Source organism: Podarcis bocagei (assembly GCF_964188305.1).
Source record: "Podarcis bocagei genome assembly, chromosome: 7".
Lineage (NCBI taxonomy): Eukaryota > Metazoa > Chordata > Lepidosauria > Squamata > Lacertidae > Podarcis > Podarcis bocagei.
In genome coordinates, this window is record NC_138132.1 from 76,387,674 (window position 1) to 76,412,113 (window position 24,440).

At 48.0% G+C, this 24,440-nt stretch overlaps 1 protein-coding gene and 1 long non-coding RNA gene across 3 annotated transcripts in view; one reads left to right on the forward strand and one right to left on the reverse strand.

Moving 5' to 3' along the window:
- The window catches only part of SAMD11 (sterile alpha motif domain containing 11), a 333,961-nt gene that overhangs the window by 186,111 nt on the left and 123,410 nt on the right, over positions 1-24,440 (reverse strand). The window lies entirely within an intron of this gene.
- Positions 16,275-21,134, forward strand: LOC308591163. The gene is made up of 2 exons (XR_014010009.1): positions 16,275-16,545; positions 20,866-21,134. It is a non-coding gene; the product is annotated as an uncharacterized lncRNA (long non-coding RNA).

Below are 24,440 nucleotides of genomic sequence, written 5' to 3' on the forward strand. Positions count from 1 at the left end.
TATAACGAGCGTTTGGATAGCGGGACCTGCGTGTATGTGTAAAGGAAGCCATATATCCTAAAAACACCACGGTCTCCAGTGACCTTCATTTCATGGAAACCGAACCCTGGGAAAGGGCAGGTACCCCTGGAGTCTCTCACTGCTCAGAGACCGGGGTGGTCTTGACATAACTCAGGGCCTTATCAAATTATAGCATTGCAAAGTTGGAAGGGACCCTGAGGATCATCTAGTTCAACCCCCTGCAAAGCAGGAATATGCAGGGGTGTGCACAATCGTGTTGTGAGGATGTGGCCATAGTACTCAGATGCTGAACACAAAAATATTCATACTCTAAGGCAATTCTGTCTCTAAATGCGCGTGTGCGCACACACACACACACTCATCACAGTTCTTCCTCTACTTTAAACTGGGCACGTCTGGAGTGGATGGTTCCAGCTCCCAAAAGCTTCTCTCTCTCTCTCTCCCTCCCTCCCTCCCTCTCTGGCCAAGCCAAAGACAATGTAAGCTTATCCTAATGAGATTTTGAGCATTGCTTATCCCTTCAGTTCACAGAGGTTAAGTGCTATTGTAACTCAGCGACGGAAGCGGACTTTACAACCATTCTTTCAATTTTGAGGCGGAATGAAACAAGCCTGTATGAGGATCATGATGAGAATGTTTACTCCTATTATTATTATTATTATTATTATTATTATTATTATTAGCAAGCCCAATGTGTGTACACTACTATCAGGCCTCCTAAAGGGCCACCCATGCCCAGAACAGGAGTGAAATTCAATTCAGTTCACATTTAAAGCTGAATTTATCAGATCTACACTTTCTGAAACAATCTGAGTACTGGAGCACAACCATCTGAATCTTGCAATACAGTTTTCCAACTACACTACATTTACAAACATGCATATTTTAGGGGAACAAGTGCATAAATGTAAATATATCAGTGAAAACAATGTACAAAAGCTGCCCTATAACAGGACATATTGCTTGCAAAAAGATGTGCACATTAAGGAAAATAATTAGGATAAATTCACACTAAAATACTGGAAATTTTTCATGAATATTCATTTTAAAGAGAATTGGAAAATTGCTGAAGAAATGTAGAGAACTGAATTTAAGATCGCGGGAAATGAGAAACCAAGAGAACCAAAACTGAAAGATCCTTCAATTCCTACGCAGGGAAGAATATTGGAAGCTGGGTTGGTGAAAGGGCATTGGTTCTTCTAGCCCAGTACTGCCTGCACTGACTGGCAGCATCAATTCTTCAGGGCTCTCTCATCATTTGCCACCTGATCCTTTTAATCAGATATGCTGGGAATTGAACCCGAGACCTTTGGCATGCAAAGCAGATGCTTCATCACCAACCTATAGCCTCTCTCCTCACCCCATCCCATGAGCTGCTTTCAACCAATGCAAACAGTTGGTCCGTTTAGCTCATTATAGTCCATTTTGGACTGTCCACAGCTCTCCAGGGTTCTAGAATCTCAGCCAGGCAGAAGTTTGACTATCTGAGGTTTTCAGTAGAACCTTTGCATGCAAAGGTGTGTGTGCTCCACAATTTAGCTAAAGACTCACATGAGTCACACCCAATGGAAGGACACAGAAATATCTGCCTTATCCTTAGTCATACTGTTTGTCAGTCTAGCCCAGCACTGTCTGCTCTGACTGGCAAAAGACTTCTGCCATCCAGTGGAGGTTGGTCCGCCAGGGCAAATGGGGAGCTGTTCCACTAACCTCAGCCAGCCCTCACTTCCCTGCCTCTTTTCTTACAACCAGTCCAATGGGATGGCCCTGCCTGTCAGCTTCCTCCACATCAGTCTCAGTGTTGCCTCTTGCAGAACTCATTAGGGAGGAGGATGAGGACAAACCTAGAATTAATTGGCTCTGCCTGCCATTGACTCAGACTGCACCTACTGTTGGTCTCCCTGCCTTCTGCCCCACCAATCCCCATGGACGCCAGATTTGAAGACTAGGCTGCTTCAAATCTCATTCCTTCCATGGACTTCTCATTGCTGGACTTGCGGCAATTCTCTCTCTCTCTCTCCCAACCCTCCCTCCCTCTTTCAACCCTCTATCTGCAGTAACAGCCTACATATCAGCCTACCTTGCAGGGCCGTTGTGTGAGGACTGTTTCCAAAGGCATGCATGATGGTCTTTGTAAAGTATACTGCATCAGCATCAGTCTGCCTCAAGAGAAAATGGAGGGTGCATCCCAGGGTGAAGTCAAACTGCTGCACTGCAGCACCAAAGAGACCTCCCTAGGGTGCAAGCCTAGGCGGTGTGTATGGAGGTCCTGCGCTGCCCAGAAGACAAGACCTACCTCTCAGCATCGCTGATGTGGTCCAAATGAAAGCAATCTATTTGGCACCAACTTGGCTGCAGGAGTTTTCAGAAGGAGGCGTACAAGGCACCATCCAACCATCTTAGGGACTCCACTCTAGATTTGTGTACAGTTTACTCCTTAGGCTTTTCTTCTCCCAAAGACATCCCGCAAAGCACTGGGGGTTTAGGATCAGAGTTTTCCTTCTCCTAGATGGGTTACCTTCCCAAGTTGACAAGCCCCATCTGCCCCTCACTTTCCTCTGCAGCACATGCAGGAACCACTTTCTTGACTTTTGGACCCACTATTGGTCTCATCTGCTCAATCCACCAGAGCCTGTCTTCGTATGCATGTGAAGTACCGGTATATGGTGCTATGTCAAAGATTGTTATTATATGGATATAAATCCAGGACCCTTGAAAGCCAGCATGGATGGGTGTGTCCCAAAGGTAAAGGTAAAGGGACGACTGGACCATTAGGTCCAGTCGTGGCCGACTCTGGGGTTGCGGCGCTCATCTCGCTTTATTGGCCAAGGGAGCCGGTGTACAGCTTCCAGGTCAAGCCACTTCTAGCGAAGCAGAGCAGTGCATGGAAACGGCGTTTACTTTCCCGCTGGAGTGGTACCTATTTGTCTACTTGCACTCTGACATGCTTTCAAACTGCTAGGTTGGCAGAAGCAGAGACTGAGCAACGGGAGCTCACCCCGTCGCGGGGATTCAAACTGCCGACCTTCTGATTAGCAAGTCCTAGGCTCTGTGGTTTAACCCACAGCGCCACCCGCGTCCCATCCCAAAGGTAGAAAGAATTATTTAGAGCTTGGGTTTAAACAAGAGTGTGGGAAACTTCTGTGTGGCTCCTTCACATTCTCTGGTATGCCTGGGTCTCAAGCCTGTTGATTTCTCTGTGCCCCCCCCCCCGTGCCCCACCTGCCATCGCCCACCTGCCAGCCACGGTCCTGATGCACACATGGCAGCTGCGATGGCTTCTCCCGGTGTAATTAACAAGGAGCAAAGGCCTTTGGGGATGCATTAGCCCCGCTTCAGGCAGCCGAGAGCGGATGGGAAAATAAATGGGCTCGGGAGCTCTGGGGACATTAGCGGGCCTGCAGACAGCGAGGAGGCAGCAAGTGGAAAAGAAATACTGCTAGCCAAAAGGGGGGAAGGATATTTACGTCCATTCCTCTTCCGTGCAGTGCGGCAGGGAGAAAGGGAGACGAACCGAACCGGAGAGAGCCGGGAAGGAGATTGAAGGCGCAGGGTAAGATGCTTGACATTTAGCACTAGCACAAAGCCATGTTGAGCTGCATGGAGAAGGGGGTGATGCTAAGCCATAAGGTGGGGATCTGAGTGCAAAAAAAGAAAAGAACATTGAAAGAGCTCAGCTGCTGGATCTGGCCAAAGTACCATGTAGTCCAGACCTGTTCTCATAGCGGGCAATTAGATGCCTCCGTGGGAAATCTGAGCGCAATAGCACTCTCTCCCCACTTGCAATTTCCAGAAATTGGTATTTAGAGGCATTTTGCCTCTGATAGTGGAGGAAGAACATAGACATTGTAGCTAGTAGACATTGCTAGCCCTAACCTCTATAAATTTGTCAAATTCTCTTCTGAGAAGAGTATCATGAATAAGAACAGGAGATAGGCGCTCCTGGTTCAAGCCAAAGGAGCATCTAGTCCAGCATCCTATTCTCACTGGAGGCCCCTATGGGAAGCCCCCAAGCAGGCTGTGCCTGCAACAGCCACTCTCTGGACTCTGACTGGCACATCATGCTTATTCCTTTACACAGGAACCCAGCCAGAACAGACCAAAGAGGCATATCTAGCCTAGTATACTGATTCACGCAATGCCCACCTATGGATGCTTAAGAACATGAGAAGAAAAAAGAAAGAAGAGCCCAACAGATCAGGCCAATGACCCATCTAGTTTAGCTTCCTGTTCTCAGAATGGCCAAGTTTCTAGCAACCGGTACAGTGGTACCTCGGGTTACATACACTTCAGGTTTCAGACTCCGCTAACCCAGAAATATTATTTTGGGTTAAGAACTTTGCTTCAGGATGAGAACAGAAATCGGCAGCAGCAGCGGGAGGCCCCATTAACTAAAGTGGTGCTTCAGGTTAAGAACAGTTTCAGGTTAAGAACAGACCTCTGGAATGAATTTAGTACTTAACCCAAGGTACCACTGTATTCGGAAGCACTGCTGCTTCTTTTAAAGCCATCCTAAGTTGGTGGCCATCACTACTTCCTCTAGGAGTGCGTTCCATATTGTTACTATGCCCTTCAGGATGGGGACAAGGTAATTTGCAAATCTGTCCTTGAGATATCACAAACTGCTCATCGGAAACAGGTGTTGTGTTCCTTTAACCTATTGATTTCACACACACACACACCCCATAAATCTGGATTAAATTGGGTAGGGAATACAGGGTGGAATCTTGATGCAGACAACACTGCGGCCATATCCACAACATACATTAAAAACACTATTACACCAGTTTAACAGTCATGGTTTTCTGCCCCTCAAAAACTTCTAGGAACTGTAGTTTGCTGGTGAGTTGTTTGGAAAGCCTCTTTTCCTTTCACAGAGCTACAATTAACAGTGTGGTTTAACAACCAATCCCTCTTCACAAGGAACTCTAGAACTACAACTCTCTGTGGGGAATAGGTATCTCCTCTAAACTCTCAGCACCCTTAAAAGATTACATTTCCCAGGATCCTTTGGGGGAAGCCACAGCTGTTTAAAGTGGCATGATACTGCTTTGGATGTATGGTGTGGATGTAGCTGCAAAAAAAAGCCCTGTGTGCATGAGAAGCATCAATTCCACAATAAAAACTGGTCTTGTAGCATCCCCTCTGAATAAAAATTCATATGGAAAGCCCACAAGCAGAACTTGGAGGTCCAGGCCCTCTCCTGATGTTGCTCCCCAGTAACTGGCATTGCGAAGCGGTGCCTCTGATCCAGGAGGTAGCATACAGCCATTGCCACTCATAGCCCTTGATTACCTATGCAATAGTCACAAGTATGGTTTGACCATAGCTGTCAACCTTCCCTTTTTTTGCGGGAAATTCCCTTAATCCAGCGCCGTTTCCCGCCGCTTCCCACTGCTATCCCGGATTGTTAGATAATCCCATAGATTGTCCCCGGGACAGGTGAGGCTGCTGATCCCTTATTTTCGAGGCTGCTGATCCCTTATTTTCAGATCTGAAAGTTGACAGCTATGGGTTTGACACCGCATGACTTTGCACCAAACCTCTGAGGCAAATGCACAGCTGGAAAATGGAGCTGGGGACCTCAGGCCCAACTGTGTGGCAGGTTGTGGCCCTCCAGGCCTCTCTACAGGGCCCTCAGGATTCTCCCCAGGCCACACCCCTCACTGGCCCTACTCTGCACCCTCCTTGAGGGCTCACACGTGTCTTTGAATTCTGATAATGATTCTTGGTTGCCTGGATGCAGGACAGTAGAAACCAGCCTACTGTGCAAAGGTAAAATTTACATCTGTTGTTCTAGCCCCTTTTGCCTCTGGCCCCGCCCACAACTGGCATGTGCCCCTCCCCCCCGCGCATTTGCCCAGAAGGGAATGTGGCCCTCAGGCTGAAAAAATGTTCCCCACACCTACCCTTAAGAAAAAGGAGAAGCCTGAAAAGGAAGTCTGAACAGCCTCTAGCATCACCCCCAGAGAAGGCCTCCTTTTTAACTGCTCCCCCTCCCCACAACACACACACACACACACCACCGTCAACAAGCTGCATAATTAACAGCCTGACAACTGGGGCAAACTACATGAAGGGAAACCAGCCAGCCCTGGGAGTAGGGGGAGAAGGGTGAAATGTTAATTAAGGCCTGTAAACCATTTTAAAATCACTGGAATAAGGTGCCACAGCAGAACATCCAGCCCTTGACCAAATAAAACATATTAATTTTTTTAAATAGTGCAGCAAAGAAGATGTCGGCAGGAAAACCTGACTTCCTTTGCAGGAGGTACTTTCAGAATGTGTCATAGTGAGCCTCCCTGAGTCAAGAAAATTACTTTTCTTCTTTTTCCATTTTTTGGGGACATCATCAGGACTGACACCCAGATGTTCAGCTGCCTGAGGCAAAGGGGCATGTACTGCACTGTTTCATGTACAGCTTGCATTGGGTACATTTCAAGCAGGGCTGTCTGAAACCCTGGAGAGCTGCTGCCAGTCAGTGCAGACAATACTGTACTGAGCCAGATGAACCAATATTCTGACCCTGTATAAAGGCTCCTATGTTCCCATGTCTTAAGGGAAGGCTGTAATTCAGTGGGAGAATATTTGCTTTCATGAAGAAGATGACAGGCTCAATCGCCAGAATCTCCAGCTGGGACTGGAAATGTCGCCTGCCTGAAACTCTGAAAAATACTGCCAGTCAGTGTAAACAGTACTGAGTAGAATGGACCAATGGATAAGTCAGCTTCCTATGTTCCTACATAAAGATAAAGGTACCCCTGACTGTTAGGTCCAGTCGCGGACAACTCTGGGGTTGTGGCGCTCATCTCACTCTATAGGCCGAGGGAGCCGGCATTTGTCTGCACACAGCTTCTGGGTCATGTGGCCAGCATGACTAAGCCGCTTCTGGCGAGCCAGAGCAGCGCACGGAAATGCCGTTTACCTTCCCGCTGGATCAGTACCTATTTATCTACTTGCACTTTGACGTGCTTTCGAACTGCTAGGTTGGCAGGAGCTGGGACTGAGCAACGGGAGCTCACCCCATCATGGGGATTCGAACCGCCAACCTTCTGGTCGGCAAGTCCTGGGCTCTGTGGTTTAGACCACAGCGCCACCCGCATCCCTATGTTCCTACATAAACTGGTATAAAATCAATTTTTTGCTTTACAGGGAAGATAAGAGCTCTGGCTCATTAACTGGCCCACCTCCAAAGGCACAAGATGCTGGCAAACAAATTCTGTCAGCTGTTCAAGCCTTTAGTGCAGAGATGGGCAACTGGGTGGCCCTCCAGACGTTGCCAACACAGCAACACCCCATCACCCCCAGTCGCTGTGCACATTGGGAGAGATCAGGTTCCCCAACCCTGCTTTATTTTTTTCGCTCATAGGGTAACAAGCAGAAATCCAACAGGTGCAGCAACTCTCCGCCTCTATGCCCAGGAAACAAGGCTTCACCCTTGAATTCCTGTCCACCAGCTGGTCGTCCCTGAAAGAAGGGAGGAACCAAGCTGTTTCTTTCTTTTCCGATAACAAGCAATACTGTATACTTAGGCAATGTATGAATCTTAGCTTCCGATGGTGGGGAAACGGGGAGTGAGTTGGCTTCAGAAATAATATAGAGTCCCACCTCCGAGAAAGCCCTGCTAAGAAAGTTTGGCTAGCTGGAACTGTTGGGGAGGCGTCGTTGCTCCGGATCCCCTTGCGCGGGGTCCCTTTCTCCGCCGCCGCCGCCTCCCCCGGCAGCTTGGCAGCCGCCCCGGAGCCGCCGCGCCGCCGCCGCCACCGCGGGAGAGAGGTAATAAATAACCCGGCGAGAGGAGCGGCGGAGCCCAGAGGGCGGCGCAGACCCTGCTTCAGCCGCCGCCGCCGCGGTTGGAAACTCCTCCAGGCCTCCCGCCCCCGGTCGCCTGGAGCCGGCCGGGCCAGACGGAGGAAGGAAAGCAGGCGGGCGGGCAGGAAGGAGGCGCGCTCCCAAGCAGCCCCATCGCCCCCGGGGCGCGCAGCAGGACGAGGCGGAGGCAGGCAGCCAGCTAAGCAGCCTCCTCGCTCGGCGAGCTTCGCCAGCGGCCAGAGCAACTCCCGGCTTTGCCTGCCTGCGCGCCCTGCTCCGCGCGTTGCTTCGCTTTTGGGGACGAGGGGGTTCCACGTGGCACCGGATCAGGGCCCAAGGAGGCGAGAGAACGAAGCCACCCACCCATCCACCGGCTGCGGTTTCACTGCTTGCTGCAAATTTCTGTTTGGATCTCAAAGGGCCAACCGGATGCCACCTAGGTGCGATTCAAACAGCCCTTGGGGGGGGGGAAGACAACAACCCCAAAACTGACAGCTGCTTTCGGGCGCCCCCAGACACCCTCACGGTCTCCCTCCACTCTTTGCCACTCCTAATATAACCCGATGTGGCTTAGTGGGCGAGTTCACTCACCCTCTCCTTTCCCTCCCCAGGGAAAACAAAAATGTATAAAAGGAACTGAAATGGGAACGCTACTGAACACCCACCCCCTGCCCAATACAGTGGTACCTCGGGTTAAGTACTTAATTCGTTCCGGAGGTCTGTTCTTAACCTGAAACTGTTCTTAACCTGAAGCACCACATTAGCTAATGGGGCCCCCTGCTGCTGCCGCGCCACCGGAGCCCAATTTCTGTTCTCATCCTGAAGCAAAGTTCTTAACCCGAGGTACTATTTCTGGGTTAGCGGAGTCTGTAACCTGAAACGTATGTAACCCGAGGTACCACTGTATACACATGCACACTTGATAGTAGGGTTGGGGTGTGGTGATCCTCCAAGCTGATGTCTAAGCAGTTTTTTAAAGAGAGCATAATAAACTGCCTTATAGGCCACTGGTCCATCTAGCTCAGTTATGTCTGCACAGACTGGCAGCAGCTGTACACTGTTCCAGGCAGCAGACATTCCCTGGGAACTACATGTAGTTTGCTCACAGTGCTGTGAAATGGAGCACTGGGGAGGGGAACTAGAGCTCCTAGGAATTTTTTTTTGGGGGGGGGAGTCATGTGCTTTAAATGTGCATTGGCTATGCTCTGGTGGTTATGCTGTACCTGCACAGCTGGAGGCAGTAATGACACAGAAGGGGAGATCGCTTTTACATTCGGGTCTTGCTTGTGGGTTTTCTCGCAGGCATCTGGTTGACAACAGTGAGAACGGGATGCTTGGGATAGATGACCCCAACACATTTTTATGTTCCTAAATGTATGGTGTAAGACTTGGCCAGACATCCATACTGACCACTCTGCAGGGTCATGGATGAGAGTCGCTCACTTTGAACACTGACCAGCACAGAGATGGGGAAAGTCCCCCTCCCCCTTCCCCAGATGATGTTATTGGACTCCATCTCCCATCAGCCCCAGCCACCCTGGGCAAACATCAGTTGTGATAGGAGCTGCAGTCCCAGTGCGGTAGATTCTGTAACCCTGTTTCAGCACAAAAACATTGTTATTCTGCCCCCCATCCCATCCCAAATAAGGTGGTGGTCTTGATCACTAGCAATTTTGACAAGCACCTCTTTCAAAAAAATGCCTCCCATCCAATTTTCCTTCCCATGGACCAGAGGAACAGATAATAGTCCTTGTAAAGTGCTGTGTGTGCATGTGCAACAATTTTTTTTAGGCCTGCAGGCACATTTTGATTTTTGAATGAGTGCCACAGGCACAAGCTGCTCTGGTCACTTCTCCCCCAACTCCCTCCCAACAAGACAGAAAGAGAGAAAGTTATGAGTGCACACATTTTTCTTCCCCCAGGGTTCTGAGTTAAAGTCAGATCCAGTCAAATTAATATGAGCATTGAAAAGCACATAGAATTGAAAGAGAAAATGGGAAAGAGCATCACTCTTCCAACCTCCTCCTTCAGCTCTATGTGCTTTTAAATTGAGGAAAAGGGCACCCGCAAGACCCTTGTCTGCCCCACACCCCATTCTCACTGCCCACTCTGCATGAGGTCCTTAAGTCATGATCTTTTCCTCCCTTGAAAAATGATTACCCAAACCAAAGCAAGTCGTGCAAAAATAGTAAAAAAATAGCAAAATAATGCAAAATAATAGAAGCTATGTGCATTTGCATGATTTTGTTATGTTACAGAATACAACTCTCTTTGGGAAGTGCGAAGAATTTGAAAGCATTTTTAAAAAAATATTTCCTGTTACACAGAATGCCCACCCCACCCCACTACCCTTCACCTCCCCAACCACAGCTGATGCGATGAATAAAATTGTGGCTGACAAGGGGATGAGCAACCAGAAAGAAAGCCAGAGGCACTGGATGGCGTTAACCAGTTTTAACAAGCAGGAGGGGGTTGAGGTGCTTGAGTAGCCCCCCCAAAAAAGAACCCCAGGATTTATGAAACATTGCCATGCCTGCTACCACACCTCTAAAGCACTAAACCACAAAGTGTTAAAGGAACAGGGTTCCTCTTTTTATCTTCTTTGTTTTGTGGCCTTTTTTTTTTTTAATCCGGAGCTGTCAAGTGCAAGGATGAAGGTTCCCCCAGCGGAGAGAGGGAGACAGCTTATGCGCTTGGCTTGGCTCCCTTCCTTTTATCGTGCCAGCCGCCCTCGGCATAGAGAGAGGGGAACAAGAGCTGCCTTCTCGGAAGAGGGGAATCCTGCACCCACGCTCAAGACTCCGGCACGCCCAGAAACCGACTCTCGCCTCCTCTCTTGTGGTTTGCCCTCAACCCCCCTCCGCCCGCTCGCCCTCCGCTGTTTCTTTCGAAAGCAGAGGTGGGGAGCGAAACTGGTTTGGCAAACATCTATAATTATAATCGCTTGGAGGTGTGTGTGTGTGTGTGTGTGTGTGTGCGTGCGGCGGAGGGTGGGGGGAGAACCTAGTTAAATCTGGAGGTTGAGGGAGGAAGGAAGGAAAGCAGACATGAAAGAAGATACAGGCCGCCCGCCTTCCCACACTGCCCCGTGACTGGGGTGACATGTCGCGGCCTGTTGGTACCTAGGAGCACAGGAAGCTGCCTTCTCCTGAACCAGAGCATTTGTCCATTTAGCTCAGTCTTGTCCAAACTGGCTGGCAGTGACTCTCAGGGGTTTTCAGCCAGGGAGCATTCCTAGCCCTCCCTGGAGGTGTGACTAAACCCCAGACCTCCTGCATGCAAAGCGGATGCTCTGCTACTGAACTAAGGCCCTTCCCTTAAGATATGCAAACCTAGGAAACGGCCTTATTCCAAACGAGACCTTTAGTCTGCTTAGCTGAATATATTCTACACCAACTGGCAGCCACTTTCTGGGATTTCAGACGAAGGATCTTTCCCAGCCTTACCTGGGGATGCTGCTGGGGACTGAACCTGGGACTTGCTCCATGCAAAGCAGATGCTCTGCCACTGAGCCAGGACACTTCCCCATCTAACATACATACCCTGTAAGTTGGTCCAGCTATGTCCATTCAAGCCTGGGTTATGACTGGCATCTGTTTTCTGCATTTGAAGAGTGTCATTTGGGCACCTGTTTGCTTGGACTGATTTCCTAATTACCCTCTTTGATGCAAGCTGAAAAGTGAATGTACCAGATGGATGAGGCCTCAGGTAGAATAAGAGGGCGGATGGCATGATTATTGGGATGGCTTCTTCCCTGAGGCTCAGGAGATGCTGGTTCATCTCCTCCTCCCACTCCTTGCTCCTTTAACTCTAGGCAAGCCTCTCCTTCTGGCTGCTGCTGGAGAGTCTTTGGCTTTCTGCAAGAAAACAAACAAACACCCTGGTGCACTGATGGACTTCCTCGACGGTGGCTAACCCGGGTCAGTGCCATGACATGACATGCTCCAGTTCAACTGAGAAGCAGCAAAAGAACATGGGCAAAACCTACAATAGTCCTCCCTTCTCAGCATTGCAATACAATCGTCACAGTCAGTCTATGGAATTTGCTCCCACAAGATGGCCACCAACTTGGATGGCTTTAAAAGAGGTATAGGCAAATTCATGGGCGAGGTCATCAATGGCTACTAGCCACAATGGCTATGTCCTTTCTCCATTGTTGGAGGCAGTATGCCACTGAATCCCAGTTGATGGGAATCACAAGTGGGGAGAGAGTTGTGGTGCTCAGGTCCTGCATTTGGGGTTCCCATATCTGGTTGGCCACTGTGAGAACAAGATGCTGGACCAAATGGGTCTTTGGCCTGATCCAGCAGGGCTCTTCTTACGTTCTTCCTGGGATAAGTGGCTTCTCTCTGATAATACTAGGTGCCTGTAGCAGCTCTCAGAAGCAACAGCCAGTACAGGAAACAGAAGGCTTCTTGCCACATGGAGGCTCATTTGCAGGCCCTTGTGAGAACTGGCCCAATGAATTACCCAAGGCAAGGCTCAAGTTAGCTTTGATTAAGGATAAGTAAGCACTCACTTGCTTCACCTGAGTATCAACGAGGCTGCTTGAGTGTTCAAGTACAATGCTAAAAAACAACTCAAAACCTTCGTTGAGGGTTGTACTAAACTTGAATTTGAGCAGGGGAGGGGTATAACAAAGGTTCCACCCTATGCAGCTTTCACTTGTGATGCCCCAAAAAGATTATACTTGACATGTCCAAATGGCTACAGGAACCCTCAATACATGGCCCACAGCTCTTTGGGAGAAGGAAGGTGTATTAATGTGAAAGATAGTATACAGTGGTGCCTCGGGTTACATACGCTTCAAGTTACATACGCTTCAGGTTACAGACTCCACTAACCCAGAAATAGTACTTCGGGTTAAGAACTTTGCTACAGGATGAGAACAGAAATTGTGCAGCGGCGGCACGGCAGCAGCAGCGGGAGGCCCCATTAGCTAAAGTGGTGCTTCAGGTTAAGAACAGTTTCAGGTTAAGAACGCACCTCCGGAATGAATTAAGTACATAACCAGAGGTACCACTGTATTAATATAGGTTCTGGAATGCATACATATTCTGTCTAGGCAGCGGCTGCAGGCTTAGTTTCGTTCTTCGCCAGCTTAAAGCCTCACAGGTCTTCCCGTTGTAACCCTCTAAAACCCCTAGAACAGGTGAAGCAGAGGCTTTCAGCGTGCTCAGCCCAGGCCAAATACTAGCCAGGTTAGTATTCTGTGCCACTGTGCCATTCTGTGCCACTGACTGCCTGACATTTGCCAATTGGTTACTACTTTGAGTGGTGTATTAGGCTACTGGTGCAGATGGCCCACAGCAGCTGTTGCTGGGTGGAGAGGGAAGAAAGCCACGGCCGCCAGGCACAAATCGCTGATCTTAGAAAGATTAAAGAAAGCTCTGTAACAGCTTGATCCCAAAGGGCCACTTCCTAGGCTGAATTCCCCCACATGCATTTTTTAAAGGGGGAAAACATATGCTGCTCAGGCACGACCAACGACAATGGAAAATGTACACTTGCACCAGAGTAGTGAGCCTAACGTTTAACTCAGCCTAGCTCCTAAGCATAGATACCTTAAGGCAGACTTGCAGGTAAGTCCACCAAGGCAACTAGCCCAAGATAGCTTGTGCAAGACCATCTGCCTAAGAACATAAGAAGAGCTGTTGGATCAGGTCAAAGGCCCATTCTGTTCTCAAAGTGACTACATAGGTGCCTCTGGGAAGCCCCAGACAGGGCATGAAGGCAAGAGCCCTTTCCTTCTGTTATTTATCAGAACATAAGGATAGCCCAAAGACTCATCTAGTCCAGCATCCTGTTTTCCCAGTGGCCAACCAGATGTCCCAGTGGGAAGCCCGAGAGGACGAAACAGTGCTTTCCCTACTTGGAATTCCCAGCAATGGGTATTCAGATGCATATGACCTCTGGCAGCAGAGCTAGAACATAGCCCTCATGGCTAGTAGCCGTTGGCTACTATGAATAGCCATGGATGTAGCCATATATCCTCCTACAAAGACCCAAGTCTCTGGGGTGGGGAAGTCATGGCTCTCTAGATGTTGCTGGACTACAGCTCCCATCATCCCTTACCATTGGCCATGCTGGCTGCTGGGAGCTCAACGACATATGGAAGGCCATATGCTCCCCCACCACTGGGTCAACCCTCTGCGGTCTACATAAGTTGTTTGAAGTAGCGAGCTCCGTAAATCGTCAAGTGGAAACATGTGTTTGTAAACACAGCGGAAAGGCACACTCACATACCAGTTATGATGCAAAACAGCCACTCAGACAGACAGACACAGCCAAGCAGAAGATCAGCCAGTGTCTTCCCCTTAAGAAGATAAGAATGCAAGAAGAGCCCTGCCGGAACACATTGGGGAGGAAGGAACGAGGAAGCATCAATAGAACAGCACCCAGCATAAGAACAGAAGCTGGATCAAGCCAATGGCTCGTCTAGTCTAGCAACTTGTTCTCACAGTGGCCAACCAGATGTCTGTGGGAAGCACACAAGCAGGACCTAAGTGCAAGAAGACTCTCCCCTCCTATGGTTTCCAGCAACTGGTATTCAGAAGCATACTACTTCTAGATATGGAGACAGAGCATAGCCATCATAGATAGCAACTAGGAGATCCCTCTCCTCCATGAATGTGTCTAATCCTCTTTTAAAGCCATCACTGTCTCCTGTGGGAGAGTTCCATAGTGGAACTATGTGCTTCTAGAACTACTTATTTTTCTTTGTCCTGGGACTTCCAAGGAAGTCCTGGCTTCCTTGGATGTCCATGAGTTCTAGCATTATGGAAGAGGGAGAAAACCTTTTCTCTATCCACTTCCTCCATGCCATGCATAATTACCGTATTTTTCGCTCTATAACACGCACCCGACCATAGCACGCACATAGTTTTTAGAGGAGGAAAATCCGTAGGCATGCCACCCGTAGGCATTTCCTCCATAACACGCACAGACATTTCCCCTTACTTTCTAGGAGGAAAAAAGTGAGTGTTATGGTGCAAAAAATACGGTACTTAAACTTACATCGTATCACCGCTTACTTGCCTTTTCTCTGTGTTAAAAGCCCTCTTACAAAGTTGCAGTTCAAAGAGACCTTTTGCCCATGTCTTGGGTTCTTTTGGGCGTGGGGGCAAGCCACTATTGTATTTTAATATTTGTATTGTATTTTAATATTTTGTTGGAAGCCGCCTAGAGTGGCTGGGGAAACCCAACCAGATGGGCGGGGTATAAATATATTATTATTATTATTATTATTATTATTATTATTATTATTATTATTATTAGAGAAAATGTCCAGTTTTAGTTGCTGACCACTGTCATGTAGGAAGTTCTCTTTCTGAAAGGCTCTCAGTGTGCTTTCAGGCTGTTGTGATTTCCAAGTGGAATTCAATCACATACTGGCAAATTCAGGTTGTGAAATTATAGCACATTGAGAGCTCTTGTGCATCAAATCTACTTCCATAAAATATAGAATTTTTGGGGATAATCGTCGTAACATGTCAGCAGCAACAACAACAACAAAAACAATAACAGTCTCCCTACCCCGTCTCAGACTACTTGGTGTACATAGTTTGAGAAAATAGCACATGTAGCTTAGGACTACGCAGAAGAATTGTAAAAATGTTCATGGTTGCTTTTTCAGTAGAAAACTAAAGCTGGAGAAAAGCTTGTGACCTTGTTAGTTTTTATTTGCTCTGGCATAATCCATGCACATGCACATGACTGCAAAGAAGTCCATTGGTTTAGCTTTTCCTTCAGCAAGTTTTGTGGAGGTCAGTTTTTCTACCATAATGATATTCCAGAGTCTATGGTGCCATGCACTGAACTATGATACCACTTTAAACAGTCATAGCTTTCCCCAAAGAATCCTGGGAACTGTTGTTAAGGGTGCTGAGATTTGTGACAAGACCCCTCATTGCCCTTACAGAGCTACACAACCCAGAGTCCTCTGGGAAGAGTGATTGTATTATAGCTCTGTAAGGGGGAATAGCAGTCTAACTCTCAGCACCCTTAACAAACTACAGTTCCCAGGATTCTTTGAGGGAGCAGCCATGTATGTTGCAGGTATGGCTGTCCTCTAAGCTCCCAGCAAACAAATCAGGACGAAGGCTCAATAAAGAGGTCCTTAGGAAGTGGCCATAGTCTGGACGCAGTGGTTCTCAACTTGTGGGTCCCCAGACGTTGTTGGACTACAACTCCCATCATCCCTGAGCTCTGGCCTTGCAGGCTAGGGGTGATGGGAGTTGTAGTTCAACAACATATGAGGACCCACAGGTTGAGAAAAGCTGGCTCTGGAGTGACAAAACAGCAGCATAAAATTTGCTTGAAATCTGATGCTACCAGAGATTCGAATCGGTGCTTGTGGCTTGAGCTCCTTTCTCAGACAGTTGTTGATCCTATCCACTCTTGCTCGCCTCCGACCAAACCGGTTCTACTTCATAGAACTCTGTGACGTGCCCTCTGTATAAATAGCAACACTTCCATCACCCTCCGGGGCCTGAGTGATCTACGCTGAGTGATCTACGCTGGATCGCTATGACCTGTTTGGCAAAAAAACATTGCTGCACCCAATGAGCCCAAGCAGGAGTGGCCGTGGCCTTCCTTACAAATTGTAGACTCAATTGCACGCTACAGAGTGGCTGGTTTGGTTCTAGAAGCAGCTGTTTTGAGTGGGGGATGCCTGGCATGATGGAAGATTAAGGCCAAGAATAGGATTCAGTAAGTCGGTGGGTGATGGGAGGCGAGTGGTGGTGGGGACATCTTCAGCATGAAGCCAAATGGGATCCCGTTCCCTTGCTGGCCACCAAGCTGAAGACAAAAAGGTACATTTTTCAGAAGATGCAGGAAGTTGCCTTATACTGATAAGGCTCTTTCCTTTAAACATAAAAATAAGTAACGCTGTTCCAGGTGGACCCAGTCATTCTTGGAACAGACTCAGATCAGGATCTGGATGTGCTGAGAGAGGCAAGGAGAGCTGAATTAGTGCTTCTGATTCAAGAAAAATGGGGGGTTGGGGTTGGGGGGTGTCCCGTGAAGATACTAGCAGTGCAGAATAGAGGTTAGCTCAAGGAGGAGTGGAAGCAGCTTATCCTACAAAAGAAGATGCCTTCGTCAGACCATTAGTCCATCTAGCTCAGCATTGTCTACACTGGGTGGCAGCAGCTCTCCAAGGTTTCAGACTGGGTACATTTCCTGGAGATACCAGGGACTGGAAATGAGATGGAAACTGCTTTGAAGACACTGGTAGCTCAAGAATCAGCAAGGCGGAAGGCATAAAAGACTGTATGTAGCAGCAGAATAGCGGCAGAACTATTAAGTATCTCCAGATTGCATTGCAGGGGGTTGGACTACAGTATATGACTCTTGTGGTCCCTTCCAACTCTATAATTCTATGATTCTATACTGCAGAGCCCATGCACATTTTAGGCTGTGTTTGAGCAGGGCAGGAGAAAAGCCTGTGATAACCAATGCACTGTAGTGGATAGAGCAGGGGTAGGCAAACTAAGGCCCGGGGGCCAGATGCGGCCCAATTGCCTTCTCAATCCGGGCCGTGGACGGTCCGGGAATCAGCATGTTTTTACATGAGTAGAATGTGTCCTTTTATTTAAAATGTACCTCTGGGTTATTTGTGGGGCATAGGAATTCGTTCATTTATTTATTTTTAAATATAGTCCGGCCCTTCCACAAGGTCTGGGGGACAGTGGACCGGCCCATGGCTGAAAAAGGTTGCTGACCCCTGGGATAGAGTGTCGGACAGAGAGATTGCACTGGACAGAGAGACCCCACTCAGCCGTGAAGCTCAACTAGGTGTGACCTTTGGATGGTCCCCGTCTCTTAGCCTAGCCCACTTCATAGTGTTGTTGTGAGGATAAAAGAGGGACTGGAGGAGGGGTGCAGAGAACTATGTGCACCACACCTTGAGATCCCTGGAGGGAAGGCGGGATATAAATGCAACTGATAAGTAAATAAATAAATTAAAATCTGCTTGATTATCACACATATGTCACCGCTTTCAAGTTGGGAAAGCCCTCCTCCCCAAAGCCCCCTCTCAAATGCTCAGGGAGGCGAGAGCTGCGCTGTATGCATATTAATATGCAAAGTGTGCCTTCCCTCCTAATTAAATGGAAAACGCTATGATTAAAACTAGTCAGATAGCGCTGAGCGACGGGGCTTTATGCGCTCCACGTGGAAGGCCCACAGGAGCTCACGAGGGGAAGGGAGAACGGTGCCAGCCAGGGAGATTACTGGCAGAACGACTGGAACAGAAATGAAAATATGCCTGAGGAGTCAGGGAAAAAAGGAGGAAAGGGGCATATTTGTTTACAGGTAGATTTTAGCTCACGGGGAGTTTATAAGGTGTAAGGCATGAAGAGGCATGAGATCCCTCTCACCTCAGGATCATGTGGTGTGGGGATCCCGGCTGATTCCCACACCAGCAACTAGTCCTCCTGTCTCAAGCGCTGCACCTCGTTATTCTGGCCCTGCTAAGTCCAAGGAACTATTGAATATTGCAGGCAGACCTCACTTCCCTGACTGCATTTCCATTTTCACCTCTCCTCTTAATGCACTGCCACCCTGCTTTGAGGGGCGCACTCATAGTGCCCTGCAAGGCCAGTGCCGCTTTGCAAGACTCGCTAGAACGGTGCAGGGCTTGAAGGGTGCCCATAGCTGTTGCATCCTTTCCACAGCACCCTCCAACTGGAGGGCAGGCAAGATGGACACAACAGGGTGGGGTGTCATGATGCCCCTCCCAAAGAACTACCTCTGAGACAACAGCCTCCCCAGCTACAACTCTGATCTCAATAGAGACTTTTCCCAATCTTCTGACCTCAAGATGTTCCAACTCTGATCAGCCCATGCCAACATAGCTGGCTACTCGCCATCTTAATTTGCCCAGAGACATTCAAAATTATAAATCAGCTTGTGTGAATGTATGCTGCATGTGTCAGAGAATTCTGATGAAAATGAGAGTGGAAACAGATGATCTTCACCTGTTCTTCCAATGTCCAGAACAGAAATCAGTTCAACAAATATGATTGATATACACTATTGTTGTTGCTTTCTTGTCCTCAAATGACACCTGATTTATTACATTCCCCCCCCATATTTGAATGCTGTATCCTTTATACTAAAATGTGTGGGGTGTAAGAATGTTACAACAATGTAATTACATAACTTAAGCTATCGGTTGAATAAATTGTATAATTTTGTGACACTGGGCAGCAAGATGAATAACATCATTTTCGGCGTAAGATGAACCACAGTGTAATGGAACATCTTTGCCCTCTTTCATCTCTACCTGTGCCCCAAATACTTTAAGGACCTAGGAAAGGGAAGGAGACATGCAGGGGGGGGGGGTCAGGCACCCGATTGCCAACCCCTCGGTGCTAACCACTGAGTCCTGGAAGACTTTGCTCCTATTGTTTTTAAAATTATTTTTTTTAAAAAACAAACAACCCAGGTTTCTTTAAACACATATACATGGATAAGCCCTTCTTTGTAACAAGGGGGAGAAGATCAGCAGAGCACTCAGCCACCCTGGGCAACTCCTAGTTAAGTTGAGGAGGAAGCTGGAAAGCGGGGAGGGGCGGGGGGACTAATTAATAGTAGGCTGGAGGCCTCCCTCCTGCTTCCCAAAGGTGTTGGGGGGGGGTGTCACCCTAAGCCCAACTTGGAGCTTCCCTCACACCCACCCTCGGTCCTATCACACTTGCAGCAATGCTGCCCTAGGTCATTAATCTGGACCCAAACACACACAAACATACACCCTCCCACAGTGTCGCTGCAAGAGCTTGCACTCTGTCTTGGGGCAATGCTGCCTGCCTTGCATTTAATTAGCTCAGAATCCTTGCATTTCTGTTGCTATGGGTTTCCTTCCAGAGGAGTATGCTCTTTCCCCCCCCCCCGCCTCCCTCCCTCCCTCCCTCCCTCCCTATGTCTGCAGAAGTCCCACCAGCATTAAACACTTAAGTTTCTGACTGGAGAGCCGGCAACCGTTCCAATCCAAAGAATCCCAGCTATGTATGCGGACGCCACAGCACCTGGCCTGCGTAAAAAGTTATGCACTAGCTTCAGCAAGGGGATATGGCAGGGGTAAAAACACATGGGATTGCACATGGACGGCAGGGGATTTAGCGGCAAGTCACCATCTTCTTTTGCACACCTGGTGCAGCTCATGCGCAGGCAATTTTTGACAGGGTTTTAGGAAGCTGCCCTTTTACTGAGCCAGACCACTGGTTCATCTAGCCCAGTATCGTTGACACTGACTGGCAGCAGCTCTCCGGGGTTTCAAACAGACATTCCCAGCCTGACCTGGAGATGCTGGGAGTTGAACCCAGGACATTCTGTGTGCAGAACAGATGCTCTACCACTAAGGTACAGAAATTCCAGTCTCTTTCATCCAGCAAAATATGATGGGTAGGGTTTTACATAGACTAACTCTCGGAAATCGGCTTGGTACCCAAATGTGCTAAATTTCCCAAAGGCAGGCCTCTCCCCCCCCCCCAATTGTCAGCAACTGGTGTTCCTTCACAGGCATACTGCCTCCAACAGTGGAGGGAAAACGTAGCTATCATGGCTAGAAGCCACTGATAGCTATTTCTGCCGTGAATTTGTCCAGTTCTCTTTTATAGCCATCCAAGTTGGTGGCCATCACTTCCTCTTGTGGGAGCAAATTCTACTTGAATCCATTTGAAAGTAATATATTCACTTTGCAGAATTCCTCCCAGCTTATGGAGGCTTTTGTGAGGTGTGGAATTATACATAGAAATTGGAATCTGATCCATTAGCACTCCTTCCTTCACTTTTGTGGTGGCTGCAGGAAAATAATAATAATAATAATAATAACTCCCTCCTCCGGCCCAATCCTGCCTCATAATTTCTTCAGTGTTGTAAGTGTGGCCACCTCTGCTGCCTCCACTGCACCAGCCCTAATTCAGAATTTCCCACGTTCTATAAGTTTATGTTTGACATTAATGTTATTTAAACATCTCCTTATTTCTTCCCCCTCTTTCTCCCCCTTACAAATTTCATGCCTAGGCTTCTCTTTCTCTCTCTCTCTCTCTCTCCCTCAGTCTCTTTCTATTTTTTTTTTAAGCGATAGTTTATGAAGAAAAGCTGACTCTACCTCCGCTTCGTCTCCTGGAACAGCTCCGACGAATAAAAAACCCACCTCGTCGGAGACAGTTTTATTCTGTTGATCGGAAGACTGCCAGCCCAATTTATGATGGAACATAAGATCTCCAAATCTGAATTTATGCCTCGCAGCATAACGACAGGTCAACGAGATTAAAAGTATGTTCATGAGAGAGCTGTAAGGCAATTTGGGTTTCACGGTTGTGTGGTGATTGGGCATTCAGTCTGAAAAGAAGAATAAAAAGGGATTGGGGGGGGGAGAGAAAAAAATCCCAACCAGCTTTAATAAAAAACTTACAGTTCTTGGGAACATAATTCATTACTGTAGCCTTGTAGTCTCCTTTACAAACACCCCTATACCACTACCATTAAGAGGACCAGACACACACACCCCGTAATTTTGGAAGAAGCGACGGAGGAGATAATGGCAGCAGTGATAAATAGCATGAATTAACAGCATAAATGCAGCCTTGTCAAATGGTCCTGACAGCGCAACTGAAAGGGGGGGTGGCGGAAACGGGAGCTCCATCCCTCAAAATCAGGAAAATCTGCTTCTGCTCAAGTCCCATCAGCTTCTCCAAGGGAAAAAAGGGTAAGGCAAAATCATGGATGGAGCCAGAACACCTAAGCCAGTAAAAGGAAATGTTCCTGGCATGGTTGAGAAAGACTGCCCCCCCACCAGTGGCTCCAAGTAGCCTAAGATTATGTGGTTGGACATTACAATGCCATACCAGAAGGCACCTGATTTTTCTTGAGTGGAAAGGAAGGCTAGTGGGTCACAGCATCTGCCTTGCATGCAGAAGGTCTCGGCTTCATTCTCTGGCATTTCAGGATCCCCTGCCTGAAATTCTGGAGAGTCGCTGCCAGTCAGTGCAGACAACATTGAGCGAGATGCCATTTTAACATTGTGTTTTGATTGCTGTAACCCACCCTGGGAAGTTAGGGTGAAGGGCGGAAGGAGGAGAAGGAGGCTAAGAATGTAAGAAAATATCTGTAGCTGGATCAGGCCAAAGGCTCATCTAGTTCATCATCCTGCTCTCACACTGACCAAGCACTGCTGAGAGTACTATGTGCCCATTAAACATGTGAACAAGTGTTGCGGGTGGGTGGGTGTCTGCACATTCACTGGCGGAGGAATGGGGTGCGGTGGGGACGGACCACCCCGGGTGCCATCAATGAGGGGGTGACAAAATGAAACTCAGTGCTGCCTGTGGAACCGAGCAGGGCTGAGTTGCATTGTGACGTGTCCCCTTCCCAGCAACCAGCCAGGCTCTCTCTGCCCGTCCCGTCCATGTCCCATCCTTGGAGGGACCCTGCCTTGCCTCGTGAGCAGCAGCACAACTTTGAGTCCAGCCATGTGCACGCACGCGCACACACACACACACACACAGAGGGGGTGACATTTGGCGCACTGCCCACCCACGACTCCCAAGCTAACCCTAAGCCATCGGGGGAAGGCAGGAAGCTGCACCGCTTTGCCGGCGGCCTTCCCCCCTTCCCCCTTCCTTTTGACAGCTATGGGGAGGCTTCGGAGTCGTGGGCGGGTGGCGCACCATTGCCCCCCACACTCCCAGGCTGCTGGAGGAGGGCAGGGCATGGCTTTAATGGGGGTGGAAGGAGGAAGAGGGAGAAGACGGGATCTACATCAGATTGCTGCCTGCACGGCTTTCTTTGACGGGGGTGGAGGGAGGAAGGGGGATTTCAATGTGGGGGGGGGGGTTGACAAAAAAATTTTCACACCAGGTACCACCTGACCTTGCTACGCCACTGTGCACATTAAGAAATTTCAAGCACTACCAGGCTGTCACTGTTTTCTAGTGGGATTCACTCACACACCAAAAGTCAGGTTGAGCAAAAAAAGTTCACGTGGAGCGCTTGCACTACAAGCCTGCTGCCGGACTGTTCTCTCCAACTGACCTATTTTTTAAAAAAAAGAAGCGACAGGGAAATGCGCTGAAAAGTGTAGGATAACACACTTGCTTGACGCAACCTTGTCTAACCTCCCCACAGACAAATCAGAATGAATGTTCCATGAGCAGCTGACGTTATCTAGCCTCCTCACAAGCCTTTTGCAAACAAATTAGGATGAATTCTCAATGAACAGTTTGTCTGGAAGCCACCGCAGTCACCAGAAGGACCACAGCTCAGCTAATTTAAAATAATGAAGTATGGTGAAAGCTCTAATTGGCCGCTAGCACGCTAGCCTTTGGCGAGTAAGAATCACCTCCAGGCAATCTGGCTTTAAGGATCAAGAGAGCTGGGTTTTCCCCCAACCCCTTCAAACTGTTGACACACCTCAAAAGACTATTGTGCACAGTGTGCAGCTGGCCAACCATATGCAAATCATCATTATGTATCTTTATTATCATTATTACATATACATATCTGAGAATGGCAGGACTTTGGGGTCAGGGAGTCTGATATGAAGGGAGGACTAAGTCCCAATATAAGACTTGCTTCCTGAACCAGTCCAAGAGGGTTTGAACTTGATGGGAACTTCATAATAACTGATCTCATACAACTGATCACCACACATCTCTACAGGGCTTTTCAGCATATGTTGTCTTTCGCAAACTTTAGTCTGCTTTCTTTTTTTTTTAATCACGCTTTTTGAAACAATGTGCAAACTGAAATGCAGCTATTCTTTGAAATATGCATGACTCTGGATTTCTCACTGTAGTTCTCCTACCAAAGAATCTGTACAAAAATGTGTATATCAGGGAAATGTGTGCATAGCAGAGCATATATTAGTGAAAATAATCAACTATTATATTCGAAGAAATTAGTACTAAAATGCTGATGAATTTTCATGAGAAATTTAAAAACAAAAAAACCCCAATGCTAACTGATGTGGGGAACTCAACTGAAGATTTGAAAAATGAGAAACTAAGAGAAAATGAAATTGAGATTTGGCCATCTATATCCTCACACACATCCCAAAATACTCCCTGCACTCAGCACACTTCAGAGCTCTCCCTCTTACACTGATGGGAAACTAAGGTTAAAGGAGGACTGCGAAGTCACCTAGGGCTGCATTGAAGTCCTACTTAGTAGAGACCCATTGAAAGAAACAAATCTCAGTTATGTACTTTAATTTCAACAAGTTTACTCTGAGTAGGACTAGCACTGCCTACAACCCCATTGAGTAAATGGCTGAGCCAAGACTTCAACCCTGGTGCCCCAAAGACAAGTTTTGTAACCCCTGAACAAGTTTTCTGATTTTTTGTCCCCAAATCTGAAGAGAACCAGGGTGGTGCAGCGGTTAGTGCGTCAGACTAGGGCCTGGGAGACCAGGGTTCAAATCGCCACGCGCACATGTAGTTCACTAGGTATGACCTTGGGCCAGTCACTGCCTCTCAGCCTAACCTACTTCAGAGGGTTGTTGTAAGGATGGGGAGGAAGAAAACAACTTGTACAACCTTAAGCTCTTTGGAGGAAAGGTGGGCATATATATATATATATATATATATATATATATA